The following is a 14,558-nucleotide window of genomic DNA, read 5'->3' as shown; positions in this document are numbered from 1 at the left end:
TTGAATGGTGCGGAAGACACACATACATGTCTGTCACTCCATTTAACTTTAGGAGACTGCTGGAGCTAGAGAAAGCTTGGACTCTGCTATCTCTGGCATCTCCAAGGAGTTGACTGGAGCGGAGCACATGTATGTGTATCTGTCGCTCCATTCATACAGGGGAACATGGCCCCCGTTCCAGTGATCAGCAGGGGCCCTATCTGTTGGCAGTGGCGTGCCTAGGGTGTTTGGCACCTGGGGCAGGTCCTTTCTCTGCCCCCCCCCCCCCAAATACTTCACCACATACCTCTTACATCCAGAGACATCTCCTGTCATTTAGACCTTCTCTTTCTTCTTCTCCTCCGTTAGACCGCCATGACAAATTCTTTTAGCTGCATCTCGTCTCTAAAGAGTTTGTACAACAGACGTTAGATTTCTCAGTTTTTACATCAACCTCCCCATCCTGGTGTCGACACAGTGTCATTCTGCTGCCACCCCCAATACTGTTATGGAATTCCATTGGAGTTCAGATGTAAAGAAGAGGCCAATGTGGTTGGAATTTAGTCCGCATTGGTGCCCGACCCAAAAAACTGAATGTCATCTATAAAACGGGACCACAACGTAATGTATTTGGTGAAGTGGGACAGGGCATCAGAGAATACAATAGTGTCCTGCCACCAGCCCAGGAGCAGATTAGCGTACGTGGGCGCACAGGGGCTGCCCATAGCGGTGCCCCTGAGCTGATGGTAGAATTGGCCCTCAAAAAAAAAGTAATTGTTATCGAATTACTGAACTTCTTCCTTACTCACAAAGTGATTATTTGAACATACATCCCTAGATCTTGAGTCAAGGAAGTTCTTAACAGCCGCCAATCCCTTGTTGTGGAGGATTGAAGTATATAAAGCCTCCACATCTATTGAGCCCATCCACATCTCTGGTTCCATAGTGATCCCCTCCAAGCGTTAGAGGAGATCAGTGGTGTCCTGTAGATATGATGGCAAGGCTAGAACAAAGGGCCGAAGTACCTGATCTATGTAGGTGCCCGCATTCTAGGTAAGCCGGAGACTATAGGACGTCCTTTAAGTGGATTGAGACCTCTGTGCACTTTGGGAAGTGCATAAAAAGTAGCTACCTTCGGGAGCGTGGGGGACAGGAACTTCAATTCCCTCCGATCTATAAGTCTGCAGTCAAACGCTGCTTTCAATATTTGAAATAATTCACATGAAAACGTGTTGGTAGGATCAGTCCTTAATCGTTCATAGTTCTGGTTATCTGATAATAGAGACCGACACATATCCCTATATTGGGGGACTGTAAGAATAGTTATATTCCCCCCTTTGTCTGTGGCTTTTATTACAAGGTCTTTATTGTTGCTCACTAGTTGTAGAGCCTCCATTTCCCCTGGGGTATAGTTTTTCGGAGATTGAGTTGGACAAATATGTTTAAGGGCCCTAATTACAGATTTTAAAAATATATCAATATTAGCGTCATTGAGTTTTAGGGGGCATTTTGGAACTTTTGTTCCTAAGGGTGGTGAATGGACCCTGTCCCTTGGGTAATCATTTTCTCCAAGTAGTTCTACCAATGTGTCAAGACCCTGTAAGTCTCCTGGTTCAAGACCGAGCTCGACACATCTTTTTTTATCTGTCGAGGCAAGAGTTTTCTTTTAAAAAGGTGTAGGTCCTTAATCCAATCAAATAGTTTGAACCGAGTTGTTGGTACGTAGGATAGACCTTTTGCTGAAATGTCTCTTTCAGCTCGGGACAAAAAAATCCCTGAAAGATTTAATATGATGGAGTCATCGACAGAACTCTCGAGGGTTTCTTTGGTTGTTGCGAGTAAGGTTATGGTCGGTCTCTCAATGTGTAAGTGTTGGTTGGGCCTTGGGCTAAAAAAGGCGTTGAGTTGGAGTAGGAGGAAACTGATGTATATAAGTCTGAGGAGGCTGGTGGTCTCTCTATCTCCCCCGGTTGTTCTTTTCTCCTCTCTGTGTTCGCGATGTCTCCTAGACTGTGGGTACATTTAGGGGTCCTATTGTTCAGAGGGATACATAGATGTAGACCAATTCTCCCGACTGTTGGATCTTGTTCTTGGATACCTCGAGCCCCCCCTATTCCCCTTAGTTAGTTTTGGTTACGTGATTGTTGATTAGAGTCAAAGTCTGAACTCTCAGTCTCAGAGAGAGATGTGTCTGTGGCAGACCCCTTCTGATTCAGTGATATGTTATCGTATGCTGATTTATTTTTTTAACTCCGTAAGGTCCTTAACCCTCTCTACCCCAGGCCAGTTTTCACCTTCCTGCCCAGGCCATTTTTTCCAAATCTGACATGTCACTATATGTGGTAATAACTTTGGAACGCTTTTACTTATCCAAGCCATATTTCACACAAAAAAAAAGATGTTTTAGTGTCTCATGTTCTGAGAGCTATAGTTTATTTTTTGAGCGATTTTCTTATGTAGGGGCTATATTTTTGCGGGATGAGGCGACTGTTTTATTGGTATCATTTTGTGGGACATACACCTTTTTTTATTGCTTGGTGCTGCACTTTTTGTGGTGTAAGGTGACAAAAATGGCTTTTTTTGACAGTTTTTTTTTTTTTTTTATGGTGTTTATCAGATGGGGTGGATAATGTGATATATTTATAGAGTCGTCGTTATGGACACGGCGATATATAATATGTGTGGGGTTTTTTTTTCAATTTTTTTATTATAAAATCAGGGGAAAAGGAGCGTTTTCTTTTTTCACTTGAAACTTTTTTTTAATTAAAAACTGTTTTTTTTTAACTTTATTTCTGACTTTAACTTTTGGGGGTCTTAACCCCTCTGCAATGCATTACAATACATCTGTATTGTAATGCATTGCCTGTTAATGTATTACACAGAGTAATACACTAACAGGTTGCCTAGGAGACCGAGCCTATGGCTGGATTTCCTGGGCACCCGTAGAAGGCAGGTCCTGATGCCGTGCAAGACATTGGGCAGCCTCTGCACGGCATCGGGCTATCTTCTCACCAATCGGGTCCCCGCCACAGCAGCGCGGGGATCCGATGGGCTCCCTCACCCGCAGCAAACCCCTTGTATGTCGCGGTCAGCGTTGACCGTGGCATAGAAGGGGTTAAAGCGCCGGCATCAGTGTTTTCACCGATGCTGGCGCATACAGCAGGGGTCTGGCTAACAGGAACAGCCGGTCAGCCTGCAGCTGATCAGGCGGGTGCAGCTCCTGCACCCGCCCGATCAGTGCGCCGTAATAGTACTGCGCAAGGCGGCAAGTCACATCCCACTGCGCCGTACTATTACGGCGCTGGTTGGGAAGGGTTTAATAAATTGCCTGTGTTTACGTTTGACCAACGATGTCTTAAATCTCTCAACACTCTGTTGTAGTTGTAACGGATCTCCTGGCACCCCGACTGGGTACCTCCATTGATGGATGCTCCTGGTGCTTCCCGAGGGCTCCAAGCACTCCACTTGACACCATAACCACCATAGACCCCTCGAACCGCCGCAGCTTCATTGGGGTCTCACTGTCCTCCACCAACGCTGGACCCAAGACCGGGCTTCAGCTTCCAGTGGGTGAACCTCTCCTAAATCCAGAGAGCAGGAACCAGGAACAAGCTCTTACAAGAGCTTATACACAGGGGAGTATTGTGATATAGCAATCCCCAAGAGTGTAGTTATCCCATCCCCCAAACATGAGCCAAGACTTCATGAAGGGGTAAAGCAGGTCTGTTTAATAAGCACAAATGCATTTCTTATATACAGTTTTCCCCACAATGTTACCACCCACGTGGACCTTGTGGAGCACAGGACACAAAGTCACAACAGTCAATCAACACAGCATTGTACAGTTACACACTCCCAGCTAATGTACACAAACCCCCCTCTGCCTGGGATACAATCAACAAAATACAATGGGCATTGTCTGTGACGCAATCAACAAAATACAATGGGCATTGCCTGAAAGACAACTTAATCACTCACAGGCAGAAAACACATATTTTTCCCAACCACAGAAAACGCCCCAAAACACCACATATCCCCATAAAAGTCACATCTCCTGATCGCCTCGATCTGGGTGAACAAACTATCCAAAAATCACCCAGATCGGTTCAGGGGTTCAGGAATTTCCTGGAAGTCTTATTTTTGCCCCACCATGCACATGGTCCCATGCCCAAAATAGTTCCATACACTCAACGGCAAAACACTGCTGGACAATTTAAGATGGCCGCTGCCACATGTTTGAATCTGTTCCAGTTACAGCCTTATTTCACCTTAAGGACCAGGCCATTTTTTGCAAATCTGACCAGTGTCACTTTAAGTGGTGATAACTTTAAAACGCTTTGACTTATCCAGGCCATTCTGATATAGTTTTTTTGTCACATATTGTACTTCATGACACTGGTAAAATGAAGTAAAAAAAAAAATAATATGTATTTATAAAAAAAATACCAAATTTACCAAATATTTGTAAAAAATAGCAAATTTCCAAGTTTCAATTTCTCTAGTTCTATAATACATAGTAATACCTAAAAAAAAAAAAAAATTACTTTACATTCCCCATATGTCTACTTCATGTTTGGATCATTTTGGGAATGATATTTTATTTTTTGGGGATGTTACAAGGCTTAGAAGTTTAGAAGCAAATCTTGAAATTTTTCAGAAATGTTCAAAAACCCAATTTTTAGGGACCAGTTCAGGTCTGAAGTCCCTTTGCGAGGCTTAGATAATAGAAACAACCCAAAAATTACCCCATTCTAGAAACTATACCCCTCAAGGTATTCTAAACTGATTTTACAAACTTTGTTTTTTTTTTGGTAGAAATATCTTTATTGCTTTTCTTACATAGAAGGGACAGTATAAAACAAATATCTAATCATAGAGAATGAGCACGTATGGCAGGTACATTTAAGCGATATATCGCTTCAGTACTAAACAACGTATATACATACAAAAACATCTATATCCAGGATTACCCTGGATTAATAACAACTTTCTGTCATACATATCAAAAACCCAAAAGCCCATCCCCCCCTCTCCCCCCACCCTGCATACCTGACCCGGTGCGGCCGCCTCGAGGGGCGGTAGGGCGCTCATATCCCTCTCTTGGGCAATTCTCAAAACTTCGTCAAATCGGATCCTATTCCTGTTTGGTGTGGACTGGTATAATGGTATTTATTGTTTAAGAATATCTGGCAGTTTGTTTTTTGTTTTTTTATTTTTTTATTATTATTATTATTAGGGCATAGCCACAACTCATGGGTGGTCATCAGTTCCAATCAAGGCGTTGCCTCTCGCCATTTCCCCTCTCAATGCTCCCGTCTCTGTAGGATAGCTCACCCCACGCCGTTTCATGTCCTCAAAGTCGGTTATTCTTGCCATTAAACTTTGCCATTCCTTTATTGTTGGGGATCTATCTTTCACCCATTGTCGCAGAGTCATTACCTTAGCCAACAGGAATCCCTTCAGCCAGTAGATCTGTTCATTTTTGGTAGCTTTTTTTTTATACTCAGGGGGGAGAAGTCCTAGCACGACTACTTCGATAGTTAAGGGGGGGCTATTCCCACTTCGTACCGCCATCTCCTGAAATATGCTACCCCAAAAGATCTTAATAACTGGGCAATCCCACAGCATATGCACAAAACCGGCAGCGACAAAAGAGCATTTCAAGCAACTAAATTCCTGACCCTTATTACTATACATTTTAGATAGAAGACTCGGAGTAACGTATAGACGATGTATTATTTTGAATTGTGTCAACCGGTGTTGTCGTGAAAGGGAGGCCTTCTTGATATTTTGATATATTTCCCGCCATTGTGAAGGGTTGCATTCCCCTATATCCGCCTTCCATTTATCTACACTTTTAAATTTAGTAACCGTGCTTAATTCCTCAATAAATCTCCTATATATTAGTGAAATCTTAACTTTATTCCCGACTATATTATAGCAAAGTGATAAAAACCTCTGAATAACTGTTATCAAAGGTATTTTTTTAAGCGTGCATGCTAATGCATGTTGTAATTGATAATATCTATAGTGTTCTAATGCCGTTATTGGTGTATGTTGAAACAGTTCCCCTATTAATTTAATTTTCCCTTTTGTGCATATATGTGAGACTAACGTAATACCTCTTCGAGTCCAATATTCATTTTCATTAAGTGTCGAGAACTCAGTTAACGCCGGGTTATCCCATAACGGGGAAAAATCCAGCACTTGAGGGGCCTGAATAAGCACCTTAATTTTATTCCAGGTCTTCTGTAGCGCCGCCCCAATGGGGCAGGGAAGGTCCACACGCTCGAGAAGCCCGGATTCCAGTATACTAAATATATTATGTGTATGCTGTTGAAGTTGCCCTGAAATATGGGATAATAATACTCCATCCCCAGTATTGATGCACCACTGTAGTTGTAAAGACAGGTAATAAATTTGGAAATGGGGCAGGCCTAGGCCACCATTACCTGCCGCCATTCGCAAATATTGTAACTTAATACGGACCCTTTTTCTGCCCCATATCAGGTCATTTATCAATCGATCAATCAGATTGAAAACACTATCCTCAATCCAGGCGGGGCAGGAACTAACCGTGTACAATATCCAAGGCAACAGAACCATTTTAATCAACGCAATCCTATTAATCTGCGAGAGTGGAAGTTTCTGCCAAACCCTTATTTTTTTCCTTATTTTCGCAACTAAAGGGGTGATATTTAATGTACTATAGTCCCTGATGGTATTGCTAATTTTTATCCCTAAGTAGTCTAAATGGTCTGTTGGAGCGATAATTCTGACCCTGAGATCGTTAGGTGCAGGCATCCGATTCAGGGCGAAGAGCACAGACTTTACCCAGTTTATCTCATATCCGGCAATTCTACCAAATTCCTCTGTTATCCGCATAACATCTGGGACGCTTCTCCATCCATCATTCAAATAGAGCAATACATCGTCTGCATATAGACAGATCTTATCGTCCGTCCCTCTCCCCCCAAAGCCCAATATACAAGGATCAGCCCGTATCCTACAGGCGAAGGGTTCCATAAAGATTGAAAAGAGGAGCGGAGAGAGGGGGCAACCCTGCCGTGTCCCCCGCATTAGGGAAACGGCAGGGGTGAGTACCCCGTTTACCCTAATTCTGGCCGTTGCTTCACTATATAGCAATTTAACCCATCCAATAAATTCCTGGCCCAAGTTCATCCTATGCATGACGCGCCAGAGGAAGGACCACTCCACCCGATCAAACGCCTTGGCGGCGTCCAGAGACAGGATGGAGCGGTCCTCCCCCCCTCCAATCTGAATGTTAAGGATGGTCCGGCGTATATTAGTCTGGATCTGTCGCCCGGGGATAAACCCTGTCTGATCTGTGTGGACTAGGCCAGTTATTACTTTTTTTAACCTGTTGGAGAGGACTTTAGCGATTACTTTGTAGTCTGCATTAAGCAGCGATATAGGGCGATAATCCTCAACTTTATTGCCATTTTTCCCCTTCTTAAGAATCAGGGTAACCGCTGCCTCCGTCAAAGACGGGGGCAGCTTTCCACATTTACTAGATGCATTCAGAACCTGCAGCAGCCCGGGCAGAAGCACCCCCGCATGGCACTTGTATATGCCGAACGGGAGCCCATCCGATCCGGGCGCCGAGGAGCCCCTGGTCTCTTGTAAAGCCGCCTGTAGCTCATCCAAAGAAATGGGGGCACTCAAGGGGGCCGAGACCGAATCCGAGAGCGCCGGAATCTCAACCTGATCTAGGAAGTCGTCTATCTTGGTCCCTGTAACATCCGCACCGGAGCAATATAAATTGCCAAAATATTTTAGAAACTCTCCCTCCATCTCCACTCCTCCTTCCAAACGACGCCCATCATCTGTCAGTATTTGTCTAATTTTCTGGGTTTTTTTTTTATTCGCCATGATAGAAGCCAATAGCTTGCCAGAGGTACCACCCTCACAGAAATCCTTATAGCCCATAAAGAATAGTTGATTCTGGGCTTTTTTCCTCATAAAAGTTATATAGTGGTCTTTAACGGCTTTTAACTTGGTACGTGTGCTCACGTCATTCTGTGTTCGAATACAACCCTCCAAGTATGCAATGTTTGCTTCCAACTTTTTTTGCTCCTCAAAGAATTCATTTTTTTTCTTTTTAATTCTAGAGAAATATAGCCCACGAATAAACGCCTTCATGGCATCCCAAACATAGTGAACGTGTGTTGTACAAATGTTCTCTTGCCAAAATTGTATAAGTTCTTTATCGATCCCTACCGAGTCGTTTAATATGGTTAGCCAGTGCTCGTTCAATCTGAACGATCTACTAATACCAGCTTGTTGCCCGGTCTTCATCACCAGTAGAATCGGTGAATGATCAGAGATGCCGTGAATCTCGTATGTCATTTTTAGGATACAAACTTTGTTAATCCTTTAGGTGTTCCACAAGAATTAATGGAAAATAGAGATACAATTTCTAAATTTCACTTTTTTGGCAGATTTTCCATTTTAATATTTTTTTTACTTTTACAAAGCCAGGGTTAACACCCAAAAAAAACTCAATATTTATGGCCCTGATTCTGTAGTTTACATAAACACCCCATATGTGGTCGTAAACTGCTGTTCGGGCACACGGCAGGGCGCAGAAGGAAAGGAATGCCATACAGTTTTTGGAAGGCAGATTTTGCTGGACTGTTTTTTTTTACACCATGTCCCATTTGAAGCCCCCCTGATGCACCTCTAGAGTAGAAACTCCAAAAAAGTGACCCCATTTTAGAAACTACAGGATAGGGTGGAAGTTGTGTTGGTACTAGTTTAGGGTACATATGATTTTTTGTTGCTCTATATTACACTTTTTGTGAGGCAAGGTAACAAGAAATAGCTGTTTTGGCACCGTTTTTAGTTTTTGTTATTTACAACATTCATCTGACAGGTTAGATCATGTGGTATTTTTATAGACCAGGTTGTCACGGACGCGGCGATACCGAATATGTATACTTTGTTTTTATTTATGTAAGTTTTACACAATGATTTCTTTTTTTAAACAAAAAAAATCATGTTTTAGTGTTTCCATAGTCTGAGAGACATAATTTATTCAGTTTTTGGGCGATTACCTTGGGTAGGGTATGATTTTTCCGTGATGAGATGACTGTTTTATTGGCACTATTTTGGGGTGCGTGTGACTTTTTGATCGCTTGCTATTACACTTTTTGTGATGTAAGGTGACAAAAAATTGCTTTTTTTACACCGTTTTTATTTTTATTTTTTTACGGTATTCACCTGAGGGGTTAGGTAATGTGATATTTTTATAGAGCAAGTTATTGCGGACGCTGCGATACTTGATATGTATACTTTTTTTTATGTAAGTTTTACACAATAACAGCTTTTTTAAAACAAAAAAATGATGTTTTAGTGTCTCCATATTCTGAGCCATAGTTTTTGTTATTTTTTGGGTGATTGTCCCAGGTAGGCGCTCATTTTTTGCGGGATGAGGTGACTGTTAGATTGGTACTATTTTGGTGGGCAAACGCCTTTTTGATCGCTTGCTGTTGTACTTTTTGTGATGTAAGGTGACAAAAAAATGGTTTATTTGGCACAGTTTTTATTTTTTATTTTTTACGGTGTTCATCTGAGGGGTTAGGTCATGTGATATGTTTATAGAGCCGGTCGATACGGACGCGGCGATACCTAATATGTATACTTTTTTTTTTCCCCCTATTTTTTTTTTACTTTATTTGGGGAAAATTACGTTTTAGTTTATTTTTACTTGAAACTTTAAATTTTTGGGGGGGAAAACTTTTTTTTTCAACTTTTTTTCACTTTATTTTTTGTCCCACTTTGGGACTTGAACTTTTGGGGGTCTAATCCCTTTAGAATGCATTCCAGTACTTCTGTATTGGAATGCATTGGCTGTATGAGTAATACAGTGAGTATTACTCATACAGCTTCCAGCCTGAGATCCAGGGGGCTGGATCTCACAGGCTCATCACCGGAAGGCAGCACGATGCCTTCCTTAGGCATCGCGCTGCCTTCCTTAGGCATCGCGCTGCCTTCCATGCCATTGGGTCCCCCCTACAGCCGCATGGGGACCCGATGGCACCGCCGATTGCCGCCGCAAACCGCAGGTAAAAGCCGCAAATTGAATTGACCTGCGGTTTGCTGCGATTGCCGACACGGGGGGGGGGGTGGGGGGCACGGGACCCCCCCGCGCATTTAGCCAAGGTGCCTGCGGGCGGCGGTGATCGGAAATACACATGACGTACCGGTACGTCATGTGTCCTTAAGTACCAGGACAACATGCCGTATCGGTACGTCATGTGTCCTGAAGAGGTTAAAGGGGTTCTGCACTTTGTTTAAACTGATGATCTATCCTCTGGATAGATCATCAGCATCTGATCGGCGGGGTTCGACACCCGGGACCCCCGCCGATCAGCTGTTTGAGAAGGCAGCGGCGCTCCAGCAGCGCCGCGGCCTTCTCACTGTTTACCGCTGGCTTAGTGACGTCACGACTAGTATCAACTGGCATGGGTGGGGCTAAGCTCCATTCAAGTGAACAGAGGCTGATTCTAAATGTCCGCACGGGCGCATCAGGCACAGGCCTGTGCGCACGCGCGGGATCTTTGAAAAGGAGGAGGGGGCACTGAGCGAGAGCCGGAGGCGGATTTCTTTACATTCAGGCGGCGCTGAAAGGATCAGGGGAGGAGCTGGGCACCAACGGCGGCGGGCGGCAGCTTCAGACCTTCAGAAACGCCCTGGGCACCTTATCCACAAGATTGACAGGTTAGATAAAAGGTATTTTTATCAAAACGAGACGGCGAATTTATGTTATAACAACACCTTTGTAATCACAAGGGCGCCATGGAGAGAACAATACTTTTAAAAGGGGGGGTTAGAAAGTGGTGACAGAGTCCCTTTAAGCCTCATAATTTTATGTGGGCACTGCAGCCAGCCACTCAGAGCCTGCGGCTCCATACAGCGCTTGGCAGGCTCTGAGTGGCTGGCTGCAGTGCTCGTCTTATGAGGAGGTTGAGCGAAGTGCGCGCATGCGCACTTCGCTCAATGAAGCTGATTCTAAATGTCCGCACGGGCGCATCAGGCACAGGCCTGTGCGCACGCGCGGGATCTTTGAAAAGGAGGAGGGGGCACTGAGCGAGAGCCGGAGGCGGATTTCTTTACATTCAGGCGGCGCTGTAAGGATCAGGGGAGGAGCTGGGCACCAACGGCGGCGGCGGGCGGCAGCTTCAGACCTTCAGAAACGCCCTGGGCACCTTATCCACAAGATTGACAGGTTAGATAAAAGGTATTTTTATCAAAACGAGACGGCGAATTTATGTTATAACAACACCTTTGTAATCACAAGGGCGCCATGGAGAGAACAATACTTTTAAAAGGGGGGGTTAGAAAGTGGTGACAGAGTCCCTTTAAATTTCTGCAGGGAAACCATTGCTAGTCTCCCATGCAGAAATAAATGTAGACAATTTTACATTTATCCAACATCCTACACTATACATAAGACCACTGCTGCCATACACTGCGCCCACCTGACGCTGCCATACACTGCGCCCACCTGACGCTGCCATACACTGCGCCCACCTGACGCTGCCATACACTGCGCCCACCTGACGCTGCCATACACTGCGCCCACCTGACGCTGCCATACACTGCGCCCACCTGACGCTGCCATACACTGTGCCCACCTGACGCTGCCATACACTGCGCCCACCTGACGCTGCCATATACCGCGCCCACCTGACGCTGCCATATACCGCGCCCACGTGACGCTGCCATACACAGCGCCCATCTGACACTGCCATACACAGCGCCCACCTGACCCTGCTAAATACATATTACATACACAGCTCTACCACATGCCCATTACACAGATAGTTTACTATATACACATTGCACACACAGCTCTGCTACATGTCCATTTAACTACTGTGTGTAAAAACTGTACAAAAGGCTGGTTACTCTGACATAGCCCTGCTTTATACAAACCTTCCACAAATAAAGTACCTATGCATTCTCCACCAGCACAGTCCTACACAGAGGCTGTGTTCCCCTAACTCCTCCCACACATAGCTGATCACATGACTGTGACATCACCACAGGTCCTGTAACCACAATGTAGTCTGGAGCTGCTCCTGGTGTGAGAGATGTCTGTGAGGGGTGGGGCTTCTCGGGAGAGGGGCGGGGCTTCATGTGTTCCAGACCTGGCAGCTTCTGATACAGCACTCCTGACTAGAAAAAGACCATGCGTAAAAATAAAGGCGTCTATGAGGCTTGTACAGGCGTTATTGCGACCTCTGCAGACATCAGTGATTTAAATCAGTGACTGTGAGCCAAATCTAGGAGTCTAAACACAGAACAGGTGCAGATCTTTAAATTCTACCTTATGTCTGTGCAGCTCCACTCCTGGTTTTGGCTCACAAGCACTGATGGAAATCACTGACCAAAACACTGACGTTTGAATGAGGCTTTAGAGAGATGAGCTTATCAGTGCAGGTTGAGACATATGTGGACATGCAACACACAGTAGCAGTTCAGTCTGATGAATACACTGGAAGTGACAGGATGGCAAGTGCAGTACAGTGTGGGTCTACAAAGAAAGTAAAGGATTTCGGCCTCTTTCACACGAGCGTGACGAATTGGCTCCAGATGCGTTGAGGATGCGTTCAGGGAAACTCGCACCATTTTGCAAGCAAGTTGTCAGTTTTGTCTGCAATTGCGTTTCGATTGCATTTCGCGCGGGTGCAATGCGTTTCGATGTGTTTTTGACACGCGTGATAAAAAAAACGGAAGGTTTACAAACAACATCTCCTAGCAACCATCAGTGAAAAACGCACTGCATCCGGATACAATGGTTTTTTCACTGAAGTATCATTCACCAGTATCATTCATGTTTTGATTATGTCAAGAAAACCAAAAAATCTGTCGCCGAAAATTCAGCCAAGAGAATTTAGACCTGCTTAGAGAATATCCAGGAGACTTCTATTCTCAAATTATTATGAGTGATGAAACATGGGTCCACCACCAAACAAAAGTCTGTGCAATGGAGGCACAAGGGGTCACAAACTCGTGTGAAGCAGTCAGCTGGAAAGATCATGGCAACATTTTTGGGGGATACAGAAGGTTATTTACTACTAGAATTCATGCCACACAAGACAACAATTACTGAAGACACTTATGCTTGTGGGTATAACTACTGTGAAGGAGCACATGTGGGTATAACTACTGTGAAGGAGCACATGTGGGCATAAATACTGTGAGCGGGCACAATGTGGGCACTGCTGCTGTGAAGGGCATTGTGTGGGCACTACCACTGTGAGGGGCACAATGTGTGCACAACTACTGTGAGGGACACAATAGAGGCACAACTACTGTGAGGGGCACAACTATTGTAAAGGACACAGTGTGGGCACTACTACTGTAACAGGGCACAATTTGGGCATAACTACTGTGTGATGGCATAAAGGTGGAATAATTACTATATGTGGGCATTAAGGGGACTGGGACGGATTGAGTGTATGTATATATATTTTGGGCGGAGTCAGAGGCGTGGCCTAGTATGAAAAAAAACTTGTAGCGGCACACTACACAGTTCCTCTTTTTGCTTTTCAAGGTTTGAGAGGTATAAGACCATTTTGGCTTTTGCAGCACTGATTTTGATGGATTGGTTTATGGGTACCATGTTGCTTTTGAAGTTGAGCCGCCTCTGGGGTAGTAGTGCAGCCTTTTTCTGACAACCATACATTTAGACAACCCCTTTAAGGCAAGCTCTCAAAACGACACCCTCTTCACAATGTAAACTTGGCAGAATTTTTTTGTTGGGAAATAGACAACCCTACCATAGGTCAGAAGCTAGAATAAGGGCTAATGCACGTGAACGTGTTCCGTCCGCACCGTGCACTGGGGACCATAAATTGTGGTCCCCAAGGCCCGGGCACTGTCCTTTGGCCGGCGCTGACTCATTCAAGTTGAATGGGTCCAAGATCCGTCCGCACCACATAAATAGAACATGTTCTATTTTTTTGCAGTGCGGAGACACGGACCAAAATGCCACAGAAGCTCTTTGAAATGCTTTTGTGGTCCTTCCGTTCCGTATCTTCCGGATTGCGGACCTATTCAAGCGAATGGGTCTGCATCTGTGATACGGTGCGCACACGCAGGGCCACACCGCCAATTAGGCAAGATTATCACCTCAGGCTGCAGGGCCCTGGTACCAAGTGGGGGGCAGCAGTGCAGCGGGAGATGAGCGCTTCCATTGTGGAAGCGCTCATCTCTATAGGCGATACAAATGGATGCTGTGGCGGGACAGGGGAGAGGTGTCTCCCTTCCCGATTCCTCTGATAGCCTGCAGGCCTGACATCATCGCGCCGCCTGAGGCATACTGCACGGGACACAGGCCGGAAGAGGTCTGCATCACATCCCTGAAAGCTGCATGGAGGTAAGTATTTGTGTTTATTTTTTTATATGGCACAATGCAGGAGAGGATTGTTATGGGGGCATCTAGGGGCACTTCTTACTGTTACATTATTGGGGGCACTATAGGGGCATCTGCTAAGGGCAGAAAAAAGGGATATTTTGTATTGGGGGCACTATAGGGAAGGGGGGGA

Source organism: Bufo bufo, chromosome 1, assembly GCF_905171765.1.
Source record: "Bufo bufo chromosome 1, aBufBuf1.1, whole genome shotgun sequence".
NCBI classification, from domain to species: Eukaryota; Metazoa; Chordata; class Amphibia; order Anura; family Bufonidae; genus Bufo; species Bufo bufo.
This window is presented reverse-complemented; position numbering follows the sequence as displayed.